The 10,647-nt window shown below is 37.4% G+C and overlaps 1 protein-coding gene across 1 annotated transcript in view; it reads left to right on the top strand.

The window, feature by feature from the left end:
• The first annotated feature begins 824 nt into the window (after positions 1-824).
• LOC136863295 (sedoheptulokinase) overlaps positions 825-10,647 on the top strand; it is a 165,775-nt gene continuing 155,952 nt past the window's right edge. Inside the window, exon 1 of the mRNA XM_067139680.2 lies at positions 825-858. The gene's annotated coding sequence lies outside the window, so the exon portion shown is untranslated. The remainder of the gene's footprint in view (positions 859-10,647) is intronic.

Below are 10,647 nucleotides of genomic sequence, written 5' to 3'. Positions count from 1 at the left end.
AATACCTTTCAGTTTCTTAATCACTTTATTATTTTCAGGTATAATGCTGTATGATTTAGCTTTAGTGCCTACAAAACTGTTAACGAGTTTTCCTTTGAATTCATCTTTCATTTTCCCAAGAACTTTTTTGTTAATCCGTGGGAGGTTATAAACATTATTTTCTGGGTAGTCACTTGTATCAAACCTGTCTAGATCTGGTTTTATATCATTATAAATATCATTTGTTTTAATCTCATATATGAAAGAATCAGTGTCTGTGTAGAGCAGCTTTACATTTTCAGCGTACTTCTTCTTCATATATTCATAGTGAAAATCGTACATGAGTGTTTTGGATAATTCAAGAACAGTAAAGCCTACATAGATTGGTTTGTCATAGGTTACTTTTAATCGATTCATTTGTATTACAACTAAATCTTCATGAATAATTGCACAGCTATGGAAGTTTGGTTTACTTATTAAGTTGTTTGCACCATATCTTCTGCCAACATTCTCCCATTTTGTAACTAATTTTACGTCTACTCTTTTATCAACATTTTCAATAGTTTTCCCGAAGACTGAATTAATCATGAGTTTGTAGAAGTCTTTCTCAAAAGCATTTGTAGACATCATTCTTAAATTAGTATTGAAATCGATGTAGGGTCTTAGCCATGGTGACTGGTGAAATTCAAGAACCCGATGAATTTTGGTAAGCTTCAACCCATTTTGCAAACATTGTTTCAAATTACGGTAGTGTATTACATACTTAAATTTATCATTTAAGTTTGCAATTAACATGTTCGTTTTTGATGTGATATATGGAGATTTTATATTCTCAGGGCAAAATGGATAATCATTATGAAATTCATGCAGCTCTTTCGGGTATTGGAGACTAACTTCAAGAATGTATCCTTTGTCAGCTTTGTCATCTATGTTTTGAACCTCTAAATTCTCAATTTCACTTTTCGATAGCCAGCGGAAACTATTTAGTGGTAGATATTGACTCATAGCCCATCCGTACTGATTATTTGCATCTAGATAAACAATATACTTTGACTCTTTACTTGGATCATAATTAGACATATATTTGTTGTTAGCCGCAGAAAATCGCGTAGAGCATTGACTTAAACCACCACGAATATTTGATTTTATGAAATGTACCATGTCAAGATCAGTTAGTAATTCCATATTCACCTGTGTGTATTTTAACATAGCATCCCAACTTAAACCCGGTGCCGTATAATACTGACAAGGGTCAAGGTTGTATGTTTTGATGCAAACATCACCAAAATTTTCGAAAACATCAGCTAATAATAGAACATCTGTTTTTAGATATAAATCAGAGTATTCACCTAGCGTTTGAATGCGAAACTGTTCCCAGATATGGTGTGCATGAAAATAGTCTTCTTCAGTAATTTCAGTTAAATTTAGAGAGCTGTAAAATGACTCTTTTGATGGTAAAGAGCGTTCTTCAAGACGCTCTACACTATCAATAAATTCGTAAGGAAATACACCTTCACGTCTAATTAAATTAAACTCCTCATCGTTCGGAAAGAAGCGCCGAATTTCTGTGAATTGTTCTGAGTGTAAATTACTGGAAAGCTGATCAAGACTTGATGGCATGAAGCGTAATGAGTCAATAAATTTCAGTTTGATGGTATATTTATCATTCACTTTTAAGAATTTTGTAAATGAAATATACCGCTCTTTGTTCTGAGGGATCAGGTCAATTCTCTCATCTGAAGCTCCAAATTCTTTAATAATGAAGTGCGAGTCGTAACCGGATAAATTATGTAGTATAACAGGGATGAATTTAGGAATTTTATACTTCAAATTACAGCTATTATGGGCAGGAAATCTATACAATCCAGTCAAATGGTCATGATCAAAGACCTTGGGATCATTTTCTAAAAACTCTTTCCCACAAATACTACAATTTGTAGCACTTTCATGTTGTTGTAGCTCTGCCTCAGTAAGAGGTTTCATGGGAATTTCAGTATTTAAAATATGACCAAGACGTACTACATCTCTCTCAAGCATTTTCATAAACATTTCAGGAGCATTTTTTCCTCTGTACTGCTCAAACTTATTTAGTGAGCTATCGTACCTACACTTGATATAATACGCGAAGCTATATGGTTCATGTATGTGAGTAGTGTTGGTAAAAGATATGTTTGGATCTGATGAACTTGTTTTCAGTGAACATGGCTTCAGTACAGCCTCAACGTCAGCGTATATAACAAACGGTACCTCCATTTGCTTATTATAACTTTCGAATTTTAGAATCGCTTTTTCAGGAGTAGGTAAGAATGTACACACTTGATTACAGTCTTGTTTGGAGTGTCTATTTAACAGATCCTCATTTTGGAAATACTGCAAGCATCCATCACATAACCACTTTTTACCATCATGTTTTGATAACTGACTACAAACAAGTCGACTTAAATTTTTTATCCAACAATAATGAGAAATTTCACCATCTTCTATGTACAGTAGATTGATATGCGTACCTTTCCTTTCATTCGTAATACAAAGGACCAACTATACTACCCTTTTCTATTCCATACACATTAATACTAATATTATTTAGCTTTTCAAAGCGTCTAATGTCTTTTAACTGCATTGGAAATTCTGCTCTCGTACTGCTCGCACCTCTCACTGGAACTGAAACTCTGGCTGGCAACTTCTTCCTTGAGTTAAAGCCTCTTCTGCGGGGCTTTATAAATAATTTATCTCCTTCTCTGCTGACGTTGTCTGCTTCCCACCCCAAACCTGACACCAAAAATTTTTTTGTCTTCTGTTGTGACAGACAGGATTAGAGCTTGTAGGAGAATGTCAGATTGGTTGGAAGGTAGGTTGGTTGAATCCCAAGCAGTTGGAACGTAGAGTTGGGAAGTTTCAACTAAGGTACAGAGAACAAGGATAACGAATGGAGTAGAATCCCACGATGATACTATATTCTTAACTGCAGTGTTAAATACAAGTATGTACACTATGTACAACTATTACAAGACTTTGTGCAGAGCTTGGCTCCATAGCCATGCCATGTTAACATGCTTGACCACTCATTTTGATGTTTCCACCAACATTTTTGTATTTCATTTACAAGAATAATTATTACATTTATTGTCTATTACTGTAAGCAGCTAATTAAAAAGTTAATGCAAATTATTCAGAACATAATATTGCTCTTCATTATTTACTTTATATTACCGTATATTTTAATCTCATCAGTGACATGTCTCCTCTAAAATGTTAAACTATAAGCAATATGAATCCCTTTCTTTCCTCAGAATTGTATATTTTGACTTGCGCTACTTTTCAATCAAGGTAAAACTCTGTTTTTCTCAGAATGAGGTATTTTGACTTACACCACTTGTTGACCACGCAGCTCAATAGATTTTAGCCGCTATCGCAATGTCATATTAAGTGTTTTGCTATACTTTTGTACTCTCTCCCACACTCATAACGGAAAGAAGAGCATTATTACATATTTCCCTGAAAGTTTAAGAAAAGAAGTAGCAATGAAAATTGTTAAACAAATTCACAATTCTCAACATGCCTTGACACATGTATATGTAGCTGCATCTGCACTAAATGCTCAGTGGGCCGATGACCTTCGATGTTAGGCCCCTTAAAACAACAAGCATCATCATCATCATCATCATCATCATCATCATAAATGCTCAGTCTAAACTACTGTACACAAACAAGGCAAGCCAATACATCCAGTCGTGCTCCAGCTTACAAACTATTATGAATGAAACAGATCGATCAAATCCTTTGTCTCCACTATTACAAAGACAACAACCAGAAATATAAATTCAGGATAAGAGAAAGTCCATGTGATTGATATCCTAAACTGACATCCTGAACCACAGTGCAACACAACACAACACAACACAACACAACACAACACAACACAACACAACACAACACAACACAACACAACACAACACAACACAAGTCCTCTGCACTCAGCACTCAAATTAATGCTATACAGACTCATCAACACACCCTTGCTGTTGACCCTGACCACTATGTCACTCATTGCTTCATAAAACTTGTCAACTTCATCCTCATCTGCACTCTCACATGGTGAATACACTGAGGCAATTCTTGTCCTAATTCCTCCAGTTGCCAAATCTACCCACATCATTCGCTCATTTACATGCCTGACAGAAACTATGTTGCGTGCAATGGTATTTCTGATAAACAGTCTTACCACCTACTCTGCCCTTCCCTTTCTAACACCCGTCAAGTACATTTTATAATCTCCTATCCCTTCCTCGTTATCTCCCCGTACTTTGAATATCACTTACTCCTAGCACATCCAGATGCATCCTCTTTGCTGACTCCACCAGTTCTACTTTCTTTCTTCCATAAGCCCCATTAATATTGATAGCTCCCCATCAAATTCCCTTTCGTTCGCCAAGTTATTTCCAAGGAGTCCCTCGCCTGTCAAATAGAAGTGGGACTTCGTTACTCCCATAGGTCCGAGGCTTGCTTAAAATGTTCTGAGCTCGGTAAATTCATGAAGCAGGATGCTACCCTACTTACACATAGTCCAAGTGAGGATCTCTCCTCTAATGGGTTATGGACTACCGGTGGATTGTATAGTCCTTGTCGCCTGAGCACAAGGAGGGCTATGACTCAGAATATGTCCGAGATGCCCACTCCCATTCCATAGCAACTGGTATCCTGACTCTCAGGACCACTTACTAGACCATTCAGCCGTTGCCCATGGTTCATGAGCTAGGGCTTGACTACAGTAATCCACACCATGATTGTGTGCTTGAAATCATTAACAATTGCTAGGTACTTTGTGGTGTGTAGTTATCTCTTCATTATAATCTTCTGTAGAGAGGGATGTGTTGATGAGTCTGTATAGCATGAATTTGAGTGCTGAGTGCAGAGTGCTTGTGTTGTGTTGTGGTTCAGGATGTCAGTTTAGGATATCAATCATATGGACTTTCTCTTATTCTGAATTTATATTTATGGTTGTTGTCTTTGTAATAGTGGAGACAAAGAAGTTGATTGATCTGTTTCATTCATAATGTGCTATGTTATATAGGTTCATTTTTTACAAGTTGCTTTACGTCGCACTGATACCTAGGTTTTATGGCAATGATGAGATAGGGAAGGGCTAAGAATGGAAAGGAAGTAGCTGTGGCCTCAATTAAGGTACAGCCCCAGCATTTGCCTGGTGTGAAAATGGGAAACCACGGAAAACCATCTTCAGGGCTGCCAACAGTGGGGTTCATACTCGCTATCTCCCAAACGCAAGCTCACAGCTGCGCGCCCCTAACCGCATGGAAAATTGCTCAGTGTGTAGGTTCGTTTGTAGTCTACTGATATGAGTTAAGAATGATATTCATAGTCTCCTGTTGCCTTGGTATGGTTGGATAACATCGTCGGCCTGCTGGTGCCAGTATCGTATCTTATAAGCATGTTTGTTTTTGTTACCGGTATGTAGAATCTTAATGTGCTTGACGCACTGTAGGAATATCTCTGCAAGTGTGCCTATAGGGAGTCTTTTAGGTTGGGTACTATAGTGTTTGTTATGAAAGATGAAATGATGGTTTTGCTTTGTTACGTTTATAAATTTGATAATTGCTGTTGTATATTCTTTTAGTAAATTGTTTATCTAGTATGTTTTTTAATATATCTTGAGTTTCTGCTACTGATAGTTAAGTGAATGGGTTAGTTATGTTAAATGATGCAGTGTTGAATTGTATGGGATCTCTGTACCTTTAATTTCCTGCACTAGACCATTATTGTTCTTTAAGCTACTAGGTCATTACTGTTATTTAAGCACCTTCATGTTTTGTCTGATTACTTTGTCCTTGAATTTGGCTAGTTTGTAAGCTGGAGCATGACTGGATGTGTTGGCTTGCCTTGTTTGTGTACAGTAGTTTAGACTGAGCATTTAGTGCAGATGCAGCTACATATACATGTGTCAGGGCATGTTGAGAATTGTGAATTTGTTTAACAATTTTTGGTGTAATCAGGTGGGATCAGGAGTTCCAGATGTTGTTCTTTTGTTATGTAATCTCATACTTTTGTTATTACAAAACTATAACCAGAGCTGTTCATTGCTACTCCTTTTCTTAAACTTTCAGGGAAATATGTAATAATGCTCTTCTTTCCGTTATGAGTGTGGGAGAGAGTACAAAAGTATAGCAAATAACTTAATACGACATTGCGATAGTGGCTAAAACCTATTGAGCTGCGTGCTCAACAATTGGTGTAAGTCAAAATATCTCATTCTGAGAAAAACAGAGTTTTACCTTGATTAAAAATTAGTGCAAGTCAAAATATACAATTCTGAGGGAAAAAAGGGATTCATATTGCTTACAGTTTAACATTTTAGAGGAGACATGTCACTGATGAGATTAAAATATACGGTAATATAAAGTAAATAATGAAGAGCAATATGATGTTCTGAATAATCAGCATTAACTTTTTAATTAGCTGCTTACAGTAATATACAATAAATATAATAATTATTCTTGTAAATGAAATTCAAAAACGTTGGTGGAAACATCAAAATGAGTGGTCAAGCATGTTGACATGCTACGGCTATGGAGCCAAGCTCTGCATTCAGGAGATGTGTAGGTTCAAACCCCACCATCGACTGTCCTCAGAATGGTTTTCTGTGGTTTCCTATGTTCACTTACAAGCAAATGCCTGGACAGTTCCAATTCATAGGCCTTCGACCTCCTTACCCAGTTTCATTCACCATCATTCATTTCATCTTTGTTAGCTCCTCATCAGAGGTTGGGATCAGGAAAGGCATCTGGCCATAAGAACATCCCATATAATTTCATCCCACCTCATCCCAGACCTGTATCAGGAAATGAGAGTATGGGGTAGACAGACATGGTGAAAATATAATGCAAATTATTCATTCTCTCTTTATGTTTTATTTTCTGGTTATTTTATTTAAAAAATTAGTGAAATCTAATTTTGTGTTTATTTTAAAATTGAACACATAGACCTAATAATTTTGATGTTTGTTTGTTTGTTTGTTTGTTTGTTTGTTTGTTTGTTTGTTTGTTTGTTTGTTTGTTTGTTAATATCTTCAATCAGAGGACCAACTTCGTCAGATTCTTCTTTTGTAATCAATGTTATGAATCACTCATGATGAATGGCTGGTACCTATTTAAGAAGATGAAGTATATCTTGTTTTTTTGTTTTGACACTGGCCTTTGGTGAGGGTAGGGGCATTCCAATTGAACAGTTGACAAGCAACTGATGGGCATCCGACAAGGATATGTGGATATGGATATCAAATATCATGAATGGAATATCTTCATTCAGTGTTTCCTTGTGTAATTTCAGATGGTGTGTTTCTTTCATAATGGAGCCATTGAATTTTCAACCAGTTAACTGCTTCATTATCTTTGTTTTTTACTCTACTCTAGTGATGTTGCTCTAAGTCTTTTTTCGTATTTCAATAAAACTGAATTACTTCTTATGTTTGGCTGAATCCATGAGTTTGTACCAGTCTGATGTCCTCCCTTTAGCAGTCCTTTCCGGAGAGCCAAAATTTATATCATTCGGTAAGTGTGAATGTCCATAGACTAAACATTTCTGATCTGTTGTTTGCAACTCCACATCTGCACTTTGCACTAGTCTCATGGAGGACATGGCCACCTTTATATTTCTGATCTATCCAGTGCAGAGACTGCAATTACTGGAAATAGCATAGCTTTCTGTAAATCAATGGAACATATATGCATTAGTCCATTTTTCATAGCATTATTAGTATTGCGTTTCGTTGGTGAAGGTCTGGTTCATGTCAAGTTTCTTTCTTTTGTTACCGGGCGAGTTGGCCTTGGGGTCAGGGGCACTCAGCTGTGAGCTTGCATCCGGGAGGTAGTGGGTTCGAGCTCCACTGTCAGCAACCCTGAAGGTGGTTTTCCACGGTTTCCAATTTTCACACCAGGCAAACACTGGGGCTGTACCTTAATTAACACTTTGAAGACAATGTCACTCCATGTGGGGTGACGGACCCTCATACAAAATATAGTATGTCACCCCTCATGGGGTGACATGGTAGTGTGTCCAGGCCTCTAAATTTTAGGATGTCGCACGAAACTAGTGCTACCATTCGCTGTTGTATTGCATTGCTTGTTCACGTAAGGTGTTCATAGAGTGCAGCGCAGTGCCCATTCCTTTCTCAGCACGCTGTGCATTGCGCAACAGACAATGGAATTTCTCTGATATTTGTCACCCCATATGGGGTGACATACGCAACCATCAGAATTCAATTATTAATGGCAAGGAAAATAATGTGGATTGGTGTTTATTATTGCTTTATTCTTACATACTGGTTGAGATTTAGCACTCAGATGAAATTGTAAACCGGAGCTACGTGTGAATAAAAATGTTTCTGCAAACCTGAGAATGTTCCCCAGTAATTGTCACTGGCTGGTGATTTGGTTGAATCATCGCCCGATGTAGCACCGGAATCTTTGCTAGTGTCCTTACTACACAAACTACTGTCGAATTCCGACTCGGAATAGGTGGCATCACATTGCAAATCCTAAATGTCAACATCTCTTGATTCAACATTCAAACCCTTTTCAAGTTGTTCTTCTATCTCTCTATCGGTAATCATGGTTACTCAACACAGAAACACATAACATGAATTAAATTCTTGTCACAAAACTGTAAATTACAAGGAACTCGTTGAAAGGCGCGTAAATCAACTGCTCACAACACAGAACACAGTGTTCCACAACAACAAATGTAAAAAGGCCGTCACCCCTGTAGGGGTGACGTGCGCTTTCTCTGTTGCATAGTCAACCTAATAACCATATGTCACCCCAATTGGGGGGGGGGGGGGGGACAAAAATTCTAACTTTGAACATAAATAATATCTTTGATTATCATCTACAAATGAAATTACGAACATCCGTAGCCCACAACAACCTGAAAAATGTCTATCGCATTTCAGCAGTTTACCACGAAAAAGGCAAATTTACGCGTCGACGCTAAAGTGTTAAGGCCACGGCCGCTTCCCTCCAACTCCTAGGCCTTTCCCATCCCATCGTCACCATAAGACCTATCTGTGTCGGTGTGACGTAGAACAAATTGTAAAATGAAAGAATTATTTTGTCACCTTATGGATCTACAGCACACATTCTGTATATGTATTTATGTTCATCACACCATATGTGCGGTTAGGGTCGCATAGCTCTAATCTTGCATTTGAAACCCACCATTGGTAGCCCTGAAAGTGGTATTCCATGGTTTCATATTTTCACACCCAGCAAATGCTGGGACTGTACCCTAATTAAGGCCTCGGCCACTACCATACCTTTCCAATTATAGCCCTTTTCCTTGCTTGTGTCACCGAAAATCTTCGATGCTTTGAAAGCTGTAAGTGATGACTAGAGCCCTGATTTCCATGCACTATCAAATCTCAAAATATGCGTGCATTCATGCACTATCATATGGCAAAACATGCACAATAAACTGGAAAATATGCACCATCAAAATTCAGTTCAACATTGTTATATTTTCACTTCCTTTTGAAAGATTGTACAACAACTAAGTTCTCCACATTGTCTTCATTTAAATTCATTTGTTTGTCCGACAGATCATTCTTGAACACAGAAAATGATCTTTCTACGTCACAAGAAGTGACAGGTGCATAATTAAATGAAGACATTTAGGACGAAGTACATCTGAAGTCATCTCTTTTAAAAAATTAACTTAGAAATTTCTTTTGTCAATCCGTTTAGACACTAGGTCTCTTTGTGGACTTTTAACAGGCAGCATGACACCAACACTTCACAGCACAGTCCAACACTAAATTACAATTTGAAGCGTGTAAGCGCACTGCTTTCCAACTCCCTTCTTTCTCAATTATTTTGGCCTCAGACGTTTGAACAGTGAGAGTTTGGGGTAGGAAATGTAAGCTGCTATCTCAGTAGTGATTCAAGTTTGGATTTCTTCACATAACATAGAAGAAAAAAAGAAATAGCATTTAGTAATGCAAAATTTATGTTTCAGTTTTTACTAGGACACTTATTTCTAAGAATTAGAGCGGTCGACGCGGGGTCTTCCCACTTCGGTCAATATTTACTCAAGTACGGCCGACTGGATCCCTCGCTGCGCTCCTAGAGCGACGCATCAAGTCGGCCATGACTCAAGCAACAGATTCGAAAGTGCCTGGCTAACTGCATTATAGGATCTCTATGCTTCTAACTTTGCTTTTCACTTAGTATACCAGGAATACATTTTCTTTCTCTCTCAATAATAGACAAATGATGTGGACGTATGGTCTCAAATTCTACAAATCCATGTTCAAAAAAGGCACTATCATGCAAGTTAATATAATATATGCACCAAAGTCAGAAAAAAGTCATATAATCCAATATAAACATCAATTTTTTGCTATTAAGTCCAAACATTTCAAAATATGCATTGTGCATGAATTTTCTCCCAAAAAGGCCAAAAACTTGCAAACATGCACAGAAAAAGTACGGCTGTTTGGAACTGATTAGTCATGAAACAAATATTTGCAAAGTTTCAGAAGTGTAACCAGCTTATTTAGGAACATGCATTTGCATGGATATCCGGGCTCTAGTGATGACCATGTCACTAAAGCTTTCAAAGGGTATTTGGAAGGAATGTCAGCTAGTGAAGACAAAAGAG

Source organism: Anabrus simplex, chromosome 2 (genome assembly GCF_040414725.1).
Source record: "Anabrus simplex isolate iqAnaSimp1 chromosome 2, ASM4041472v1, whole genome shotgun sequence".
NCBI lineage: Eukaryota > Metazoa > Arthropoda > Insecta > Orthoptera > Tettigoniidae > Anabrus > Anabrus simplex.
This window is presented reverse-complemented; position numbering and strand designations above follow the sequence as displayed.